This window comes from Palaemon carinicauda, chromosome 19, assembly GCF_036898095.1.
Source record: "Palaemon carinicauda isolate YSFRI2023 chromosome 19, ASM3689809v2, whole genome shotgun sequence".
Lineage (NCBI taxonomy): Eukaryota > Metazoa > Arthropoda > Malacostraca > Decapoda > Palaemonidae > Palaemon > Palaemon carinicauda.
The window spans coordinates 23,446,196-23,467,234 of NC_090743.1; the positions used below are offsets into that span (position 1 = coordinate 23,446,196).

At 45.1% G+C, this 21,039-nt stretch overlaps 1 protein-coding gene across 1 annotated transcript in view; it reads right to left on the bottom strand.

The window, feature by feature from the left end:
* bora (aurora kinase A activator-like protein bora) overlaps positions 1 to 21,039 on the bottom strand; it is a 101,477-nt gene that overhangs the window by 52,549 nt on the left and 27,889 nt on the right. The gene's annotated exons all lie outside the window — the stretch shown is intronic.

Consider the following 21,039-nt stretch of genomic DNA (forward strand, 5'->3'; position numbering starts at 1 on the left):
CATCTCAACTTGGTCACAGCTGAAATAAAACTTCTAGAATACTGTGTAGTATTGAGTAGATGACTGTACAAGTAGTATCTAAATGGGTGGATATTGCCCTGGCCAACCTACTACCCTACAGGCATCGACATTTAGCTAGCTTTGAGAAGAAAGTTTTGTTACAAACTTAATGGTGCAAGGACCAATCTAGGGATAGGTGTTGGTCTTTCTTGCTCAGCTAATCCACTGGATTCTTTATCATTTATCAGCTAACCTGTCAGTCTTTCTTGTTCAGCAGATCTGCTAGAACGTTCAACTTCTGTGGGACAAACTGTGTAGTCTATTATCATTCACTGATGAATTAACTGGTGAGTTAAGAGTGAATTGCTCTATAGCTTTAATGAGCGGGGACTAGATAACCAAATTGACAAGAAGGTTCAAAATCTGTTCCTTGACCATTAGGCTGTCTGACAAGTTTACAAGGACTAACTAGTCACTTATGTGCTAAGGAATTCTTATACTTGATAGGTGGAGCCCTGACTTTTGTGAAGGTTTGTGTGGCTGTGCTCAAGACTAAATCTCAGAGCATGGCATTGGTAGGCCTTTCTCTTGAAGGTGAATCTTAAATACTCTTTCTAATCTAGGTGGATAAGGATGTGAAAGTATGATATTTTGATTATAAAATAAATTTTTGAATATACTTACCCGGCGAATATATAATAGCTGACGTCTCCGACGGCTCGACAGATTCCAAAAACTCGCGAGCGATCGCCGTGAAGGTTGCGGGTGTGACCACCAGCGCCGACTATCGGCCAGATACCGCATATACTTGTCAATTTCTCCAGTTCTTCTCAGTCCGTAGGGTCTCTATCGGGGAGGAAGGGAGGGCCTTTAATTTATATATTCACCGGGTAAGTATATTCAAAAATTTATTTTATAATCAAAATATCATTTTTAAATATTAAACTTAGCCAGTGAATATATAATAGCTGATTCACACCCATGGTGGTGGGTAGAGACCAGTATTAATACAATAAAGGCGTATATGCTCAAGAGTTTTTTGACAATTATTTCATAAAAAACCAACTTAAGTATAGGTACCTGGTAAGGAAGCTGACTCTGATGATTACTTTGCCTCATTAGTCTGCTTTCCTCACGAAGCCCAGCCATCCTCTCAGGATGCTGAAAGACTCCCAGGAGCTGTTATATCCAGGGCGAACACCCCTATAACAGGACCTCATCAATACCCATAATCTGGGCGCTCTCAAGAAACAACATTTTGACCACCCGCCAAATCAAAAAGATTGCGAAAGACTTCTTAGTCTCCCGTACAACCCAAAATAAGATTAAAAATTTCAAGAGTAGATTAAAAGGATATTGGGATTAAGGGAATGTAGTGGTAGAGCCTTCACCCACTACTGCACTCGCTGCTACGAATGGTCCCAGTGTGTAGCAGTCCTCATAAAGAGTCTGGACATCTTTCAAGTAATATGAAGCGAAAACCGACTTGCCTCTCCAAAAGGTCACGTCCATAATACTTTTAATGGATCTATTTTGCTTAAACGCTACAGAAGTTGCTATCGCTCTAACTTCATGAGCCTTGACTTTAAGTAAATTATGATCCTTCTCAATTAAATGAGAGTGTGCCTCCCGAATCAAAAGTCTAATAAAATAAGACCACGCATTCTTAGACATGGGCAAAGAGGGCTTTTTAACGGAGCACCATAAAGCCTCTGAACAACCTCGTCGCGGTTTAGTTCTGGATAAACAAAATTTAAGAGCTCTAACGGGGCACAGCACTCTTTCAACCTCATTCCCCACAATCTCAGAAAGACTGGGGATTTCAAATGATTTAGGCCAAGGACGAGACGGAAGTTCATTCTTGGCCAAAAAACCAAGTTGAAGAGCGCATACTGCTTTATTAGCGGAGAAGCCGATGTTCTTGCTAAAAGCATGTATCTCACTAACCCTTTTAGCCGAAGCCAAGCTCACCAAAAAAAAGTGTCTTGAGGGTAAGATCCTTCAGGGAGGCTGAATTTAATGGTTCAAACCTGTCTGACATAAGGAACTGTAGGACCACGTCCAAGTTCCAAGCAGGAGTCGAAATATGACGCTCCTTGGAAGTCTCGAAAGACTTAAGCAGGTCTTGGAGATCTTTGTAATTAGAAAGATCCAAACCCTTATGCCTGAAAACAGAAGCTAACATACTTCTGTAGCCTATAATGGTGGATGCAGAGGGGGAGCGACCGTTTCTCAGATAAAGCAGAAAATCCGCAATCTGCGCTACAGAGGCACTTGGAAGAGGAAATAGAAGAGGACTTGCACCAGTCTCTAAATACCTCCTTCAAAAACCCTCGAGCTCAAGAGAGTCTTTCGATAGTCTGAAGCCAGTTAGACGAAGCGTGGGGAGGCTCTGATGAAATCTCTTTACGTGAGGCTGTCGCAAGAGATCCATCCGTAACGGCAGACTTCTTGGAACGTCTACCAGCCATAGAAGTACCTCTGTGAACCACTCTCTCGCGGGCCAGAGTGGAGCAACCAACGTCAACCTGGTCCCTTCGTGAAAGGTGAACTTCTGCAGCACCTTGTTTAGGATCTTGAGAGGTGGAAAGGCATAAACGTCCAGGTGAGACCAGTCCGGCAGGAAAGCGTCTATGTGGGCTGCCTCTGGATCTGGAACTGGAAAGCAGTAAGTCGAGAGCCTCTTTGTCAGAGAGAGTCGCAAAAAGATCTATGGTGGGTTGACCCCATGTCATCCATAGCTTTTCGCACACAGTCTTATGCAACGTCCACTCCATGGAGATGACTTGTCCTCTTCTGCTGAGGCAGTCCGCCAAGACATTCATTTTTCCTTGCACAAATCTCGCCAAAGGAGAGATGTTACTTGCCTTAAATGGAGTTCCTTCTGATCCGTGGATCAAAGACCCGAGCATTCCAGACTGTCCAGTGGAGGTCCCTAACCCAAATCCGATGCATCTGAATACAACACATGGTTTGGGTTCTTGATCGCAAGAGAAAGACCTTCTCGAAGTCTGATGTTGCTGTCCCACCAAGTCAGACATGTCTAGAGTGAGTTGGAGATTGGGAAAGAGATACTCTCTAAGCCCTTCTCCTTGTTCCAATGGTTTAGGTGAAATTGGAGAGGGCAAAGGTTGAGTCTCCCCAGAGAGATAAACTACTCCAGCGATGAAAGAGTTCCCACGAGGCTCGTTCAAACTCTTACAAAGCAACTGTTTTTCTCTTGCAAGTGAAGGACTTTTAACAGAGCTTGTTCCATTCTTGTGGGAGATGAAAAGGCCCGAAAAAACCGACACTGTATCTCCATTCCCAAATAAAGAATAGTCTGGGATGGAGTACTGCAAGTTACGACTTCTCTACGTTCACTGAGACCTAGCTCCTTGGTTAGGTCTAATGTCCATTAGAGGCTCTCCAGACAGCGATTTAATGACGACGCCCTGATTAGCCAGTCGTCAAAATAAAGGAAGGCTCTGAATCCTCAAAAAATGTAGAAAGCTTGCTACATTTTGCAAGAGCCTTGTAAAAACAAGAGGAGCAGGAATGAGGCCGAAGCACAGTGCTCGAAATTGGTACATAACTTTCCCGTCCACAAACCTCAGATGTTGTTGAAAGTTTGGATGAATCGGGATGTAGAAGTATGCATCCTGAAGGTCGAGAGAGACCATCCAGTCGCCTTCCCTTACTGCTGCCAAGACAGATTTGGTAGTCTTCATCGTGAACTTTGTCTTGACAATGAACACATTGAGCGCACTTACATCTTAAGTACTTCTGCAGTGAACGTGGCTGCCAGATCATTGGAGCCATCCCTGATAGCCTTGTTCCTGCAGTGAACGTGGCTGCCAGATCATTGGAGCCATCCCTGATAGCCTTGTTCATGCATGACATAATTGTACAGCAATACATTGACAACTGGAGAGACCTTCTTACCTAAGGCTCCCAGTGACCAATCCAACAAATAAAAAACTTCAAACGCTCGAAAAAACTCCTAACAGGAGATGGTCTAGCCCTGAAGCAGACCATAAAATCTTGGAGCGTCTCATGGCTAGACGAGGAGGAGAGTCCACTAGGCTTAAGAAGTCTCCCTGGGCAGAGGCAGGTACTCCCAAGCCGAGAACTTCTCCTCGAGCTTCTCCTGTATTCCAACCAGTCTCCCAGTAAGAGCATGGCCCTCTTGGAAGAACAAGAGAGAACTGACTTCGTAAATGTAGGAGTCGAAGAAAGTCATGCCAAGAGTAAACTCAGACGGCGGAGCAGCCGTTACAAAACGAGTAGGACAAAATTTCACTAAAGAAATTCATAATTAAAAAACAAGGGATTGTTGGACCACCCTAGGTTACTCATCTTCTGAATGACTCCCCAAAGGTACATTAGTTGAAAGGGGGTCATCAACTTCTTCAGAAGGCACATCATCTGATAAATCTAAAGTCTTGCGAGAAGGGGATTTATATTCAGAATGACGTGAAGGGAAAGCCTGACAGGCTACATCAACTTGTATATGAACAGAAGTTAAAGTTGGAGGGTCGATGTCACGTTGTGACTGCAGAGAATGTTATTCTACTACACGTCGTGACAGAAGTAACTGACGTTCAAACGTCCCGTAGTAACAGCGGTGACTGCTATTCGATGCTATATCGTGACTACGATGACTGACCCTCGACGTCACGTCATGTCTACGGTGTCTACCGCTCAACGTCACGTCATGTCTGCGGTGTCTGCAGCTCAACGTCACGCTGTGACTGCGGTGGCTGACGTTCAAAGCGATCAAAATTACATCGAGATTTATGCTCCGCATCTCGTTAAACAGCAAAGCTGTCACTAGGGATAACGTCAGCGTGGCGTAACAAAGCTCGTCTAGAAGGTTGAAGACCCGAATCACGTATCCCCGAACTGTGACGTACAAAAAGCAAAGGATCCTTTCGCACAGGAACAGGATAGAAAGCTTCTATTAAAGAAGAAGGCTTTAACAGCATATCTTGCAAAACACTTAACTTCGGATCAACCTGTGACTGCGGTGGCTGACGCTCAAATGTCACGTAGTAACAGCGGTGGCTGCTGATCGATGCTATATCGTGACTACAGTGACTGACACTCGACGTCACGTTGAGTCTACTGTGTCTACCGCTCAACGTCACGTCGAGTCTGTGGCAGAAACGTCTGTACATGAACGTCATCGCTATGAACGGGACTCTTATGATGACTACAGCTAAGACGTTGAACTTGTTCTGAAGGAACTAATAAACGTTTCAAACGTCTCGAAACTTTACGCCCAGGCTTTTAAAGAGACAAATCATCGGAAGACGAGGAGAAACTTCGTCTCTCCTGTCTTATGGCAAGGACGTGCTTGACGAGCAACGTCTGATACCTTTGAGGGAACTTCGTTGGTTTACACTCCTCACTCCCTTAGGTCCTACGACATTCCTTCTCCCTGGTGCAGGGGAGCCTGAAAGAGGTCTCGGACTAGGCAAGTGACAAGCACGAACAAACAAACCCTCCGCAACACAGAACATGTTTTTTGCACTTACTTCACTGATATCACATTTTTTAATAATTTCACATTAGACATGAATAAAACTGATTTCTACCTAAAGCACGCAATTCTCCCTTAAATCAAAAGGTTAGAATTGCGAAATGAGTCGTATAATGTAAGCACATTAGTACAAAATGAAACACACATGCAAAAATCAATAAACATATACATATATATCGAATAAAACGGAAATATATACAGTGAACCCTCGCTACTTCGCGGTTCGACCATCGCGGATTCACCACTTCGCGGATTTTTTCCATAACCCATATATACAGTAATATATATATATATATATATATATATATATATATATATATGTATGCATGTATTTATGTATATATGTAGGTATGTATATGTGTATACATATAAATATATATATATACACACACACACACATATATATATATATATATATATATATATATATATATATATATATATATATATATATATATATATATATATATATATATATATATATATATATATATCTATCTAAAGTAGGAAGATGTGATGTAGTTCTAAGGGAAAAGTATGGGAAATATGTCTGTGTAATAAGCAAAGCTCTACCTCCAGTTTGTTTCTTCATTATGATCAGAGATAAATGTAAACAAAACATTGGTTGCCATTTTTTATCGTGCTTTTTAGCGTGTTTAGGAAATGCATGATATAAAATCACCTTTAGTATTTGTGCCTGTTTTAGTTTAGGGTACTGTAGTACATGCATTAAGTGTTCTGTACATTAAAGGGTAGTTTGTTAACAGAACTACGTACAAGGGAAGGTTTTAAAAGTCTGAATATACATGTTGAATAAATAGGTAAATATGGTGTCACTACTTCGCGGATTTTCACCTATCGCGGCCGCGACTGGAACCTATCTACCGCGATAAACGAGGGTTCACTGTAACGTTAAAAAGATCAGTAACTGGGAATGAGACTAAACACTAGTTCACTAAGGACTACGTTTTCAATCTCTCACCGTACAGTGCCTTGGGACGAGAATAAAAACTAAAACGTTTTATCCTCTCTCCCCGTACAGAGACTTGGGACGAGAGTAAAAAACTGAAGCGAGAACAACGTTACTCGCTCCCAAACTCCTTGTACAGAGACTTGGGACGAGAATAAAGATCGGATCGTTCTCTCTTTCTCTCTCTCTCTCTCTCCCTCTCTCTTGTCACTCACAAAAGAATGGCCCACTCACCCTTCGTCAATAACAGGTTATTTGACTAAAGGAAAAAAGTGAAAGGACTCAGAAATTGAAATTTAACATGTTCCTTTAAATTAGTATCTAAAAAACTTCAGTTTGAAAGAAGAATGAACAAAACGTCAAAATCGATTTACTCTTTCTGCAAAGTGAAACCGTGATTCTCTCTTTCTCTATCGTAACGATAGAGCGCAAACTGCGTAGCATAAATAAACCAAACGTTAGTTCATCTTTGAAAAACAGCACGAAGACTATTCAAAGAATAAATTTCTTAAAATATTTTCTAAAAATATTCATCTCATCACTCTTACAGAGCAACTGTTTTAATCTAAACAAAAATAAAAGTTGAATGGGCTCAACGTTGTTTAACTTCGTTTTCCAAGTTAGGACCGCCTACACAGAATAGGTAAAGGCCGCATATAAACAAAAACATAAAATTTATTTCGATGTTTAGTATAAATGGAAAGCTAATCGAAGAGGCCTAATAAAGGCGGTGAGATATAAAATATATAGAGGTAAATCTATAAATATCAACAATAATTTATAAAGTGATAAAATAATTACTAAAAGCCTTTAACACACTTCCGTACACTGAGGGAAGGGTCGGCCATCTTTTCTCTATGGAAAAACCAGAGCGAGATTAAAAAAGCAAGGGCAAAAACTTTTCCTCTCCTTTCAAAAGCATTTTTTTTGAAGATAGTATTGAATAATCCAACACGGCGAAAGCAATAAAACCAAAACCAAGTACTTCACCAATTCGGTCGAAAACTCGAGGTCATAAAGCGAGCGGAACCAACTTGTCGACAAGACCGACAGAGAAGAACTGGAGAAATTGACAAGTAAATGCGGTATCTGGCCGATAGTCGGCGCTGGTGGTCACACCCGCAACCTTCACGGCGATCGCTCGCGAGTTTTTGGAATCTGTCGAGCCGTCGGAGACGTCAGCTATTATATATTCACCGGCTAAGTTTAATATTTAAAAATGCATTATTCAGAGAGAAAAACATTAAATCATTCCTCTGAACATCTGAGAGAATGATAGAATTGGTCTCCATGGAGAATTTCTTAGGGATTAAATACTTGAAGCTAGAAACGTCCAAAAGCAGTCTTCAGCCTCCTGATATTTTGAGCACTACAAAAAGACTTTTATAAGCTAGGGTAGAAGTTACTTCCTATATTTAAGGCTTTATCAACTGCTAAAAGGTCAATTAATTGTCTGGGTTGTACGGTATGAGTATAATATGCAGAGAAAGTTATTGGAGAATCCTCTAAAGAAGGACCCTTCTACAGAGAAAGGAGATAGCATTTCTCCGAAACCTGCAAATGCATTCAATAAAGCAGTAAAAATGAAAGCTTGCCTCTTACGGTCCCTTGATTGTTTATAAACTCATTTGGGATGGCCTGTTAACCATTAAAAAATTATTGAAAGATCCTCTCTTTTTGTAGCTCACAGGGACGAGATTGATCTTGGGTCTTGATTTGGTAGACATGGACGGGCTAAAATATTTAGCAGACATATAGCAAGAAAAGCTTTAGCTGCTTTTGCAAACAGATTCCTCTGTCCTTTGCTTGTGACCAACTCAATATCTGCTATGGTTTCATTTCATCAAAGAGAGAACCACAGATTGAATTAAGAATGAGACTCAGTTTCTGCACAGCCAAAACTAACTTTCCCAGATGAAATTCCAGTTGCTATCTTCTCTCCAATGGTAAATTAAAAAAGATGTTGCCAAGCTAACTTCCTGTCATAGTGTCCAGTCAAGGAACTTGATAAAGGCCATAATTTTTTAACCAAGACGTTTGGTTTTGTAAGTTAATGCTGACATCAAACTCAAAACAATTTTATAAATGACCCCTAAAGAGTAATCTGCAAAGGAAAAAGTTTCTATAAATCACTCTAAAGCTGTACCTACTAAAGACATTCTCGCTATTGCGGAGGGTCTGCGAGAAAAAAAAAAACACACACACACACTATGGGAGGGTTCTGATATACACGGTGATAGTTATTTATGTCCTGACTACTTTCCTGAAATACATGTATTCCATGTCTTTTCAAGATACATACATACACCAAGGCAATTCCCCAAATTATGATATTTTAATTATAAAATAAATTTTTGAATATACTTACCCGGTGAATATATAATAGCTGCAACTCTGTTGCTCGACAGACACATACATAAAAACTCGCCAGCGATCGCTATACAGGTTGCAGGTGTGCCCACCAGCGCCAACTGTCGGCCAGATACCACTCTCGATGTAAACAAAACCTCAATTTCTTCTCATCCCACTGCGTCTCTATTGGGGAGGAAGGGAGGGTCATTTAATTTATATATTCACCGGGTAAGTATATTCAAAAATATATTTTATAATTAAAATATCATTTTTAAATATTTAACTTAGCCGGTGAATATATAATAGCTGATTCACACCCAAGGAGGTGGGTAGAGACCAGAGTTAATTATGTTTACATCGTATAAGCTAAGAGTTTTTTATTTCATTTTGACAGTTATCAATATAACAAAACCAAAATAAATAGGTACCTGGTAAGGAAGTTGACTTAGACGATTACTCTGCCTTGTAAGTACGTCTTCCTTACGGAGCCCAGCGATCCTCTTAGGATGCTGACAGACCCCCAGGAGCTGAAGTATCAAGGGCTGCAACCCATACAACAGGACCTCATCAAACCCCTAATCTGGGCGCTCTCAAGAAATGACTTTGACCACCCGCCAAATCAACCAGGATGCGAAAGGCTTCTTAGCCTTCCGGACAACCCATAAAAACAACATTAAAACATTTCAAGAGACAGATTAAAAGGATATGGAATTAGGGAATTGTAGTGGTTGAGCCCTCACCCACTACTGCACTCGCTGCTACGAATGGTCCCAGTGTGTAGCAGTTCTCGTAAAGAGACTGGACATCTTTCAAGTAAAATGACGTGAACACTGACTTGCTTCTCCAATAGGTTGCGTCCATTATACTTTGCAGAGATCTATTTTGCTTAAAGGCCACGGAAGTTGCTACAGCACTAACCTCGTGCGTCTTAACCTTAAGCAAAGATCGGTCTTCCTCACTCAAGTGTGAATGAGCTTCTCGTATCAACAATCTGATAAAATATGACAAAGCATTCTTTGACATAGGCAAGGATGGTTTCTTAACCGAACACCATAACGCTTCAGATTGGCCTCGTAAAGGTTTAGTACGAGCTAAGTAGAACTTAAGAGCTCTAACAGGGCATAAGACTCTTTCTAGTTCATTGCCTACGATCTCCGATAAGCTAGGGATATTGAAAGATTTAGGCCAAGGACGAGAAGGTAGCTCATTTTTGGCTAGGAAACCAAGCTGCAGAGAACAAGTAGCTTTTTCTGACGAAAACCCGATGTTCTTGCTGAAGGCATGAAGCTCACTGACTCTTTTAGCCGAGGCTAAGCATACCAGGAAAAGTGTCTTAAGAGTGAGATCTTTCAGGGAGGCTGACTGTAAAGGCTCAAACCTGTCTGACATGAGGAATCTTAGGACCACGTCTAAATTCCACCCAGGTGTAGCCAAACGACGCTCCTTAGAGGTCTCGAAAGACTTAAGGAGGTCTTGCAGATCTTTATTGTTGGAAAGATCTAAGCCTCTATGCCGGAAGACCGAGGCCAACATGCTTCTGTAGCCCTTGATAGTAGGAGCTGAAAGGGATCGTACTTTTCTCAGGTATAAGAGAAAATCAGCTATTTGGGCTACAGAGGTACTGGTCGAGGATACGGAAACTGACTTGCACCAGTCTCGGAAGACTTCCCACTTCGATTGGTAGACTCTAATGGTAGACGCTCTCCTTGCTCTAGCAATCGCACTGGCTGCCTCCTTCGAAAAGCCTCTAGCTCTCGAGAGTCTTTCGATAGTCTGAAGGCAGTCAGACGAAGAGCGTGGAGGCTTTGGTGTACCTTCTTTACGTGTGGCTGACGTAGAAGGTCTACTCTTAGAGGAAGACTTCTGGGAACGTCTACTAACCATCGAAGTACCTCGGTGAACCATTCTCTCGCGGGCCAGAGGGGAGCAACTAACGTCAACCTTGTCCCTTCGTGAGAGGCGAATTTCTGCAGTACCTTGTTGACAATCTTGAATGGTGGGAATGCGTAAAGGTCTAGATGTGACCAATCTAGGAGGAAGGCATCTATATGTATTGCTGCTGGGTCCGGGACTGGAGAGCAATAGATTGGAAGCCTCTTGGTCAGCGAGGTTGCAAAGAGATCTATGGTGGGTTGACCCCAAGTCGCCCAAAGTCTCTTGCACACATCCTTGTGGAGGGTCCATTCGGTTGGAATTACTTGACCTTTCCGACTGAGACAATCTGCTAGGACGTTCAAGTCGCCCTGGATGAACCTCGTTACTAGGGAGATGCCTCGATCTTTTGACCAGATGAGCATGTCCCTTGCGATCTCGTACAAAGTCAGTGAGTGGGTACCTCCCTGTTTGGAAATGTACGCCAAGGCCGTGGTGTTGTCCGAGTTGACCTCCACCACCTTGCCTCGAAGGAGATTCTCGAAGCTTATCAAGGCCAGATGAACCGCCAAAAGCTCCTTGCTGTTGATATGCATGCTCCTCTGACTCGAGTTCCACAGACCTGAGCATTTCCGACCGTCCAGCGTCGCGCCCCAGCCCAAGTCCGATGCGTCCGAGAAGAGAACGTGGTTGGGTATCTGAACTGCCAGGGGAAGACCCTCTCGTAGGCTGATATTGTCCTTCCACCAAGTCAGACAAGACTTTATCTTTTCGGAAATCGGGATCGAGACCGCCTCTAGCGTCTTGTTCTTTTTCCAGTGAAAAGCCAGATGGAATTGAAGAGGACGGAGGTGTAGCCTTCCTAGTGAGACAAATTGCTCCAGGGATGACAGTGTTCCTACCAGACTCATCCACAGTCTGACTGAGCAGCGTTCTTTCTTCAGCATCTTCTGGATGGAGAGCAGGGCTTGATCTATTCTGGGGGCCGACGGAAAAGCCCGAAAAACTTGACTGTGAATCTCCATCCCTAAATACAGAATAGTTTGGGATGGGACCAGCTGTGACTTTTCCAAGTTGACTAGGAGTCCCAATTCCTTGGTCAGATCTAGAGTCCAATTGAGATCCTTCAGACAGCGATGACTGGAAGAGGCTCTGAGAAGCCAGTCGTCCAAATAAAGGGAGGCTCGGATGTCCGATAAGTGGAGGAATTTTGCCACATTCCTCATAAGCCTCGTAAACACGAGAGGAGCTGTGCTTAGGCCAAAGCACAGGGCCCGAAACTGGTACACCACATCGTCGAAGACGAATCTCAGAAAAGGTTGGGAGTCTGAGTGAATGGGGATGTGGAAGTAGGCGTCCCCTAGGTCTAGAGAGACCATCCAGTCTTCCTTTCTGACCGCTGCTAGGACTGACTTTGTGGTCTCCATGGTAAACTTCGTCTTTGTGACAAAGACATTCAGAGCACTGACATCTAGCACCGGTCTCCAACCTCCTGTCTTCTTTGATACTAGGAAGAGACGGTTGTAAAACCCCGGTGATTGAAGGTCCGAGACTTTGACCACCGCTCCCTTCTCTAGCAAAAGAGACACTTCCAGTTTCAGGGCTCGTCTCTTTTCTACCTCTCGGTACCTGGGAGAGAGATCGATGGGGGATGTCGCTAGAGGAGGTCTGCGTACAAAAGGGATTTTGTACCCCTCTCTGAGCAACCTCACAGATTGTTGATCTGCGCCTCTCTTCTCCCAGGCTTGCCAGAAGTTCTTGAGTCTGGCACCTACTGCTGTCTGAAGTTGCGGGCAGTCAGACTCTGCCCTTAGAGGACTTGGATCCTTTCCTCTTCCCTCTCTTCCCTTCGGCACGAGCACCTCCCCTGCTGGAGGCTCTGCCACGAAAGGGCGGGATAAACCTGGACGCAGGAGTGTCCATCCTAGGTCTGGCAGACAAGGCAGGCAAAGGGGGAGCTTTGCGAGCCGAGGACGCAACTAGATCGTGGGTGTCCTTCTGCACTAAAGACAAGGCAATTTCCTTAACCAAGACTTCAGGAAACAAGCACTTAGACAAGGGCGCAAAGAGTAGCTCGGATCTTTGGCATGGCGTCACTCCTGCTGACAGAAACGAGCACAGAGACTCTCGTTTCTTAAGGACTCCGGACGTAAATGAAGCGGCAAGATCGTTGGACCCATCACGGACGGCCTTGTCCATGCAGGACATAATGAGTAAGGAAACATCCCTATCGGCAGAAGAGATTTTCCTACTCAGGGCTCCTAGACACCAGTCCAGGAAGTTAAAGACTTCAAACGCCCTAAAAATGCCTTTAAGAAGGTGGTCCAGGTCCGAGGGTGACCAACAAATCTTCGAGCGTCTCATGGCAAGGCGGCGGGGAGAGTCTACAAGACTTGAGAAGTCGCCCTGGGCAGAGGCAGGAACTCCCAAGCCGAGAACTTCTCCCTTGGCATACCAGACGCTCGATCTAGATGAGAGTTTAGATGGGGGGAAGGCAAAAGCTGTCTTCCCTAAACTCCTCTTGGTCTCTAACCAATCGCCTAACATCCGTAAAGCTCTCTTGGATGAGCGAGAGAGAACGAGTTTAGTAAAGGCAGGCATGGTAGCAGGAACGCCTAAGACAAACTCTGACGGCGGCGAACGAGGAGCCACAGAAATAAAGTGGTCAGGGAACAACTCTTTAAAAACAGCCATGACTTTTCTAAAGTCCAAGGATGGTTGAACTGCTTTAGGCTCATCTAGTTCTGAAGGTTGATCCTCATGCTGTGGTTCAGCAACGTCCTCATCTGACTGTTCCTCATCCGATAACTGATGAGAAAACGGCAACGGAGTAGGCAACGTTTGACTCGCAGAGTCCGGTCGCACAGGTGCATACATGACGGAGACGGACGCAGCGTCCTGGAACTGCTGAACAGTCTGGGAACTGTCAACAATAACAGGTGCGCGAGGACGCACAGCGTCCACCCGAGACTGTTTAGATCGTCTGGGTTGTGCAGTCAACACCATACCGGGTTGCGGAGGTTGACGCACCGCGTCAAAACAAGTCAACTCTGATGGTTGATGAATGTCCTGAACGTCACCAAACGCATCAGTGCGTTGCCTAACGTCAACGTGCGGCTGGAAATCCACACTGGGTCGCATCGGTGGAGGTACCACCCCAACTGGTTGACGCGAGAAAGCTACATCCACGTCAACAGGACGCACAACAGAACGCTTGGATGGCTGAAGGCTCGTATGTTCAACGGTAACCTTCTCAGCGTTGTAGTCCTCCATCAAGGACGCAAGCTTGGACTGCATGTCTTGCAGTAACACCCATTTAGGGTCTACGGAAACAGGTGCGGTAACAGACGGGGTTAACGAATGAGACGGCACAACTTTGCCTCTCTTAGGCGGCGAGCAGTCATCAGATGACGGCAACGGGTCCGAACTGTCCCAGTGGCTACATCCGGGACGTTGGACTTGTCCTGAAGGGACCGACTTACGCTTTAAAGGTCTGGAGACCTTGGTCCAAGGTTTCTTACGAGAAACACCTTCGGACGACGAGGTAAAAATGGGCTCTCTCGTCTTACTTAGGTAGGGGCGATCTTGGAGAGATACGCCTGATACCTTAGAGGGAACGTCTGATCGCTGATCAAGGCCTCTCGAACCCATGAGTCATACGACATTGCTTCTCCCCTGGGCTTGGGAGCTTGCAAGAGGTCCCGGACTAGGAGGACGACAGGCACGAACAGACGAACCCTCGAGCGCAAAACTGTTCACAACACTTTGCGTAACACTAGGCACTTTGACACTATCCTTCGTGGCACTTTGGCACTTGAGTTCCTTTACGTCCGCCATGAGTTGATTTCGGTCACTTGCTAAAGACTCAACTCTCTCCCCCAAGGCATGAATAGCACGCATCATGTCTGCCATCGACGGTTCCTGAGTGCTAGGAGGGGGGTTAGGAACAACCACTACAGGGGAAGGAATAGGTTCAGGGGCATGTGGAGAGGAAAAATCTACCGACCTAGAAGAACTTCTCCTTACCCTATCTCTCTCTAGTCTGCGTGTATATTTATCAAATTCGATAAAATCGAATTCCGAAAGGCCCACGCATTCCTCACACCGATCTTCCAATTGACAGGTTTTACCCCGACAATTGGAACAAACAGTGTGAGGATCGAGAGGAGCCTTTGGAAGAGGCCTATGACAGTCCCTAGCATTACATTTTCTGAACTTGGGAACTTGAGAAGGGTCAGCCATTTTGAATTAGTCAAGGGAAAATTCCAAAAAACGATCTAAGTCATCAACAATTAATCCGATTCAAAAAAAGAGTTCAAGGATTTATTTGAAGAAAAACACCTGTACTGCGAAAGCTCAAACCAAATTTAAGTACTTCACCAAATATGATGGGAAAAACTCCAGGTTCAACAGCGAGTAAAGTACGTCTTGTCGACACGTCGACAGAGAAGAAATTGAGGTTTTGTTTACATCGAGAGTGGTATCTGGCCGACAGTTGGCGCTGGTGGGCACACCCGCAACCTGTATAGCGATCGCTGGCGAGTTTTTATGTATGTGTCTGTCGAGCAACAGAGTTGCAGCTATTATATATTCACCGGCTAAGTTAAATATTTAAAATTGAGGGGTAGCCAACATCAAACAAATGAAACAAAAAAGGGGACCTCTCCTCTCTACGTTCCTCCCAGCCTGACAAGGGACTCAACCGAGTTCAGCTGGTACTGCTAGGGTGCCACAGCCTACCCTCCCCCGTTATCCACCACAGATGTAGCTTCATAACGCTGAATCCCCTACTTCTGCTACCTCCGCAGTCATCCAAGGCAGCGGAGGAAGCAGCAGGGCCTACCGGAACTGCGTCACAATCGCTCGCCATTCATTCCTATTTCTAGCACGCTCTCTTGCCTCTCTCACATCTATCCTCCAGTGGAATACCATGGTACAGAGGCTATGGCACTACCCATGACTAGAGAACAATGGTTTGATTTTGGAGTGTCCTTCTCCTAGAAGAGCTGCTTACCATAGCTTAAGAGTCTCTTCTACCCTTACCAAGAGGAAAGTAGCCACTGAACAATTACAGTGCTGTAGTGAACCCCTTGGATGAAGAAGAATAGTTTGGTAATCTCAGTATTGTCAAGTGTATGAGGACTGAGGAGAATCTGTAAAGAATAGGCCAGACTATTCGGCGTATGTGTAGGCAAAGGGAAAGAACCGTAACCTGAGAGAAGGATCCAATGTAGAACTGTCTGGCCAGTCAAGGGACCCCATAACTCTCAAGCGGTAGTATCTCAAAGGGCAGCTGGTGCCCTGGTGCTTGAAGCATATAGGCATATAAATATTGGGTAGATTTATTAAAGTAACAAGGATATCCTTCACTTGTGTTAAAAGAATAACAGCAAGAGACAAAATCAAGAAATGTGAAGTCCAAGACCATCATTTCCCCGAATAGTTAAAACGCTTTTACGAGGTTATATCAGCACTATTTAACTTATGAATCAATTTTTACGCTGTTTTAGAAATAAGCTAACCATAATACAGGATGGACAGATGGATGATGGCAGGTAGCAGACAAATCCAAATTTTCATGTAACATGATATTTTGATAATAAAATAAATTTTTGAATATACTTACCCGGTGAATATATAATAGCTGACGTCTCCGGCGGCTCGACAGAAAAACACAAAAACTCGCGAGCGATCGCTATGAAGGTTGCGGGTGTGCCCACCAGCGCCAACTATCGGCCAGATACCGCATATACATGTAAACAGCTCCAGTTCTTCTCATCCCGCTGGGTCTCTATCGGGGAGGAAGGGGGGGCCTTTAATTTATATATTCACCGGGTAAGTATATTCAAAAATTTATTTTATAATCAAAATATCATTTTTAAATATTTAACTTAGCCGGTGAATATATAATAGCTGATTCACACCCATGGTGGTGGGTAGAGACCAGAATTAATACAGTTTACAGCGTATATGCTTAGAGTTTTTGACAGTTACATATCATAACAAAACCCAAATATATATAGGTACCTGGTAAGGAAGTTGACTTAGACGATTACTCTGCCTTGTTAGTCTGTCTTCCTCACGAAGCCCAGCCATCCTCTTAGGATGCTGAAAGACTCCCAGGAGCTGAAGTATCAAGGGCGGCAACCCATACAACAGGACCTCATCAAACCCCTAATCTGGGCGCTCTCAAGAAATGACATTTGACCACCCGCCAAATCAACCAGGATGCGAAAGGCTTCTTAGCCTTCCGTACAACCCAAAAACAAGATTAAAAACATTTCAAGAGACAGATTAAAAGGATATTGGAATTAAGGGAATGTAGTGGTAGAACCCTCACCCACTACTGCACTCGCTGCAACGAATGGACCCAGTGTGTAGCAGTCCTCATAAAGAGTCTGGACATCTTTTAAGTAAAATGACGCGAATACCGACTTGCTTCTCCAAAAGGTCGCGTCCATAATACTTTGCAGAGATCTATTTTGCTTAAAGGCCACGGAGGTTGCTATAGCTCTTACTTCGTGCGTCTTAACTTTAAGCAAGCATCGGTCTTTTTCATTCAAGTGAGAATGAGCCTCTCGGATTAAAAATCTGATAAAATATGACAAAGCATTCTTTGACATAGGTAAAGATGGTTTCTTAACTGAGCACCATAAGGCCTCAGATCCACCTCGTAAGGACTTAGTACGAGCTAAGTAGAACTTAAGAGCTCTAACTGGACACAGTACTCTTTCAAGTTCGTTGCCTACGATCTCTGACAGGCAAGGTATATCAAAAGACTTAGGCCAAGGACGAGAAGGCAGTTCATTTTTGGCTAGGAAACCAAGTTGCAGTGAACATGTGGCTTTCTCTGTGGAAAAGCCGATGTTCTTACTGAAGGCATGAATTTCACTGACCCTTTTAGCCGAAGCCAAGCACACTAGGAAAAGCGTCTTGAGGGTGAGATCCTTCAGGGAGGCTGAATGTAATGGCTCAAACCTGTCTGACATGAGGAACCTTAGGACCACGTCTAAGTTCCATCCAGGAGTTGCCATACGACGTTCCTTAGAGGTCTCGAAAGACTTAAGGAGATCTTGGAGATCTTTAATGTTGGAAAGATCTAAGCCTCTATGTCGAAAGACTGAAGCCAACATGCTCCTGTAGCCCTTAATAGTGGGTGCTGAGAGGGAGCGAACATTTCTCAGATGTAAAAGAAAATCTGCGATTTGGGCTACAGAGGTACTGGAAGAGGACACAGATGCTGACTTGCACCAGTCTCGAAAGACTTCCCACTTCGACTGGTATACTCTGATGGTAGAAGCTCTCCTAGCTCTCGCAATCGCACTGGCTGCCTCCTTCGAAAAGCCTCGAGCTCTTGAGAGTCTTTCGATAGTCTGAAGGCAGTCAGACGAAGCGCGGGGAGGCTTTGATGAACATTCTTTACGTGGGGCTGACGTAAGAGATCTACCCTTAGAGGAAGACTTCTTGGAATGTCTACCAGCCATTGAAGTACCTCGGTGAACCACTCTCTCGCGGGCCAGAGGGGAGCAACCAACGTCAACCTTGTCCCTTCGTGAGAGGCGAACTTCTGCAGTACCTTGTTGACTATCTTGAATGGTGGGAATGCATATAAGTCCAGGTGAGACCAGTCCAGTAGAAACGCGTCTATGTGGATCGCCTCTGGATCTGGGACTGGTGAGCAATAGATCGGTAACCTTTTGGTTAACGAGGTGGCAAAGAGGTCTATGGTGGGTTGACCCCAAGTCGACCAAAGACTCTTGCACACGTCCTTGTGGAGGGTCCATTCCGTGGGTATCACCTGACCCCTCCGACTGAGACAGTCTGCCAAGACGTTCAAGTCCCCCTGGATGAATCTCGTCAACAGGGAGATGCCTCGATTTCTTGACCATATGAGAAGGTCCCTTGCGATCACGTACAGCGTGTGGGAGTGAGTGCCTCCTTGCTTGGAGATGTACGCCAAAGCTGTGGTGTTGTCTGAGTTGACCTCTACCACTTTGTTTCGAAGAATGCTTTCGAATTTCATCAAGGCCAAGTGGATTGCTAATAGCTCCTTGCCGTTGATGTGCATGCTCTTCTGAACTGAGGTCCACAGACCCGAGCATTCCCGACCGTCCAGGGTCGCACCCCAACCCAAATCCGACGCGTCTGAGAACAACACGTGGTTTGGGTTCTTGACTGCTAGGGACAGTCCCTCTCTCAGACTGATATTGCTGTCCCACCAGTTCAGGCATGCTTTTACTGGTTCGGAGACTGGGATTGATACCGTCTCTAAAGTCTTGCCCTTGTTCCAGTGAGAGGCTAGATGGAACTGGAGAGGCCGAAGGTGTAGTCTCCCTAGCGAGACAAACTGCTCCAGGGATGAGAGAGTCCCTACGAGACTCATCCAACTCCTGACTGAACAACGTTCTCTTTTCAGCATTAGTTGGACTTTGAGCAGGGCTTGTTCTATTCGGGTGGCAGACGGAAAAGCCCGAAAAACTGGACTGCGAATCTCCATCCCCAAATATAGAATAGTCTGGGATGGGATCAGTTGGGACTTTTCTAAGTTGACCAAAAGTCCCAACTCCTTGGCCAGACCCAACGTCCAATGTAGATCCTGCAGACAGCGATGACTGGACGATGCTCAGAGAAGCCAGTCGTCCAAGTACAGGGAGGCTCGGATTCCCGATAGATGAAGGAATTTTGCCACATTCCTCATGAGCCTCGTAAACACGAGAGGAGCAGGACTGAGGCCAAAGCACAGGGCTCGAAACTGGTACACCACATTCCTGTAAACAAACCTCAGAAACGGTTGGGAATCCGGGTGTATAGGAATGTGGAAGTACGCATCTCGTAGGTCGAGAGAGACCATCCAGTCTCCCTCTCTGACCGCTGCTAAGACGGACTTCGTGGTCTCCATCGTGAATTTTGTTTTCGTAACAAAAACGTTGAGCGCACTGACGTCTAGCACCGGCCTCCAACCTCCTGTATGCTTTGGTACTAGGAAGAGACGGTTGTAAAACCCCGGTGATTGAAGGTCCGAGACTTTCACCACCGCTCCCTTCTCTAGCAACAGACACACTTCTTGATTTAGGGCTTGTCTCTTTGACTCCTCTCGGTACCTGGGAGAGAGGTCTATGGGAGTTGTTACTAGAGGAGGTTTGCGTACAAATGGTATTTTGTACCCCTCTTTGAGCAACAGAACAGACTCTTGGTCTGCACCCCTCTTCTCCCAGGCCTGCCAGAAGCTGTTCAATCTGGCCCCTACCGCTGTCTGAGGCTGTGGGCAGTCAGACTCTGCCACGGGAGGACTTGGCTCCTCTCTTCTTACCTCTCTTTCCCTCGGCACGAGAGCCTCCCCTGCTGGGAGCTCTGCCACGAAAGGGCGGGATAAATCTAGACGCAGGAGTCTCGATCCTGGGTCTCACAGCAAAGGATGAAGAAGGAGCCCCTTTGCGAGCAGAGGACGCCATCAGGTCATGTGTGTCCTTCTGCACAAGCGAAGCAGCTATATCCTTAACCAGCTGTTGTGGAAACAAGGCCGCTGATAAGGGAGCAAAGAGCAGTTCCAATCTCTGACAGGGAGTAACTCCTGCTGAAAGGAAAGAGCAAAGGGTTTCTCTCTTCTTCAAGACTCCCGACGTAAAGGTGGAGGCGAGCTCAATGGAGCCATCGCGGATGGCTTTGTCCATACAGGACATGATAAGTAAGGATACATCTTGGTCGGCAGACGAGATCTTCCTACTTAATGCTCCTAATGACCAGTCAAGAAAGTTAAACACTTCAAAGGCCATGTATACGCCTTTAAGTAGATGGTCAAGGTCCGAGGAGGACCAACAAATCTTCGAGCGTCTCATGGCCAGGCGACGGGGAGAGTCTACGAGGCTTGAGAAGTCACCCTGGGCAGAGGCAGGGACTCCCAAGCCGAGAACTTCTCCCGTGTCATACCAGACGCTCGATCTAGAAGCAAGCTTAGAAGGTGGGAAGGCAAAAGCCGTCTTCCCCAAACTCCTCCTGGTATCCAACCAGTCGCCTAGAAGACGTAAAGCCCTCTTAGAGGAGCGAGAAAGCACTAGCTTAGTAAAGGCTGGCTTGGTAGCAGCTAAGCCTAGAGCAAACTCAGACGGAGGCGAACGAGGAGCAACAGCAACAAAGTGATCTGGAAAAAGATCCTTGAAAATCATCATGATCTTCTTAAAATCCATCGAAGGAGGAACAGCCTTAGGTTCATCTACATCTGAAGGATTATCATCAGGATGAGGATCAGCAACGTCCTCATCTGAAGGAGCCTCGTCCGACAACTGATGAGTCTCAAGCAAGGGAGAGACCTGCCTTGGTGGCA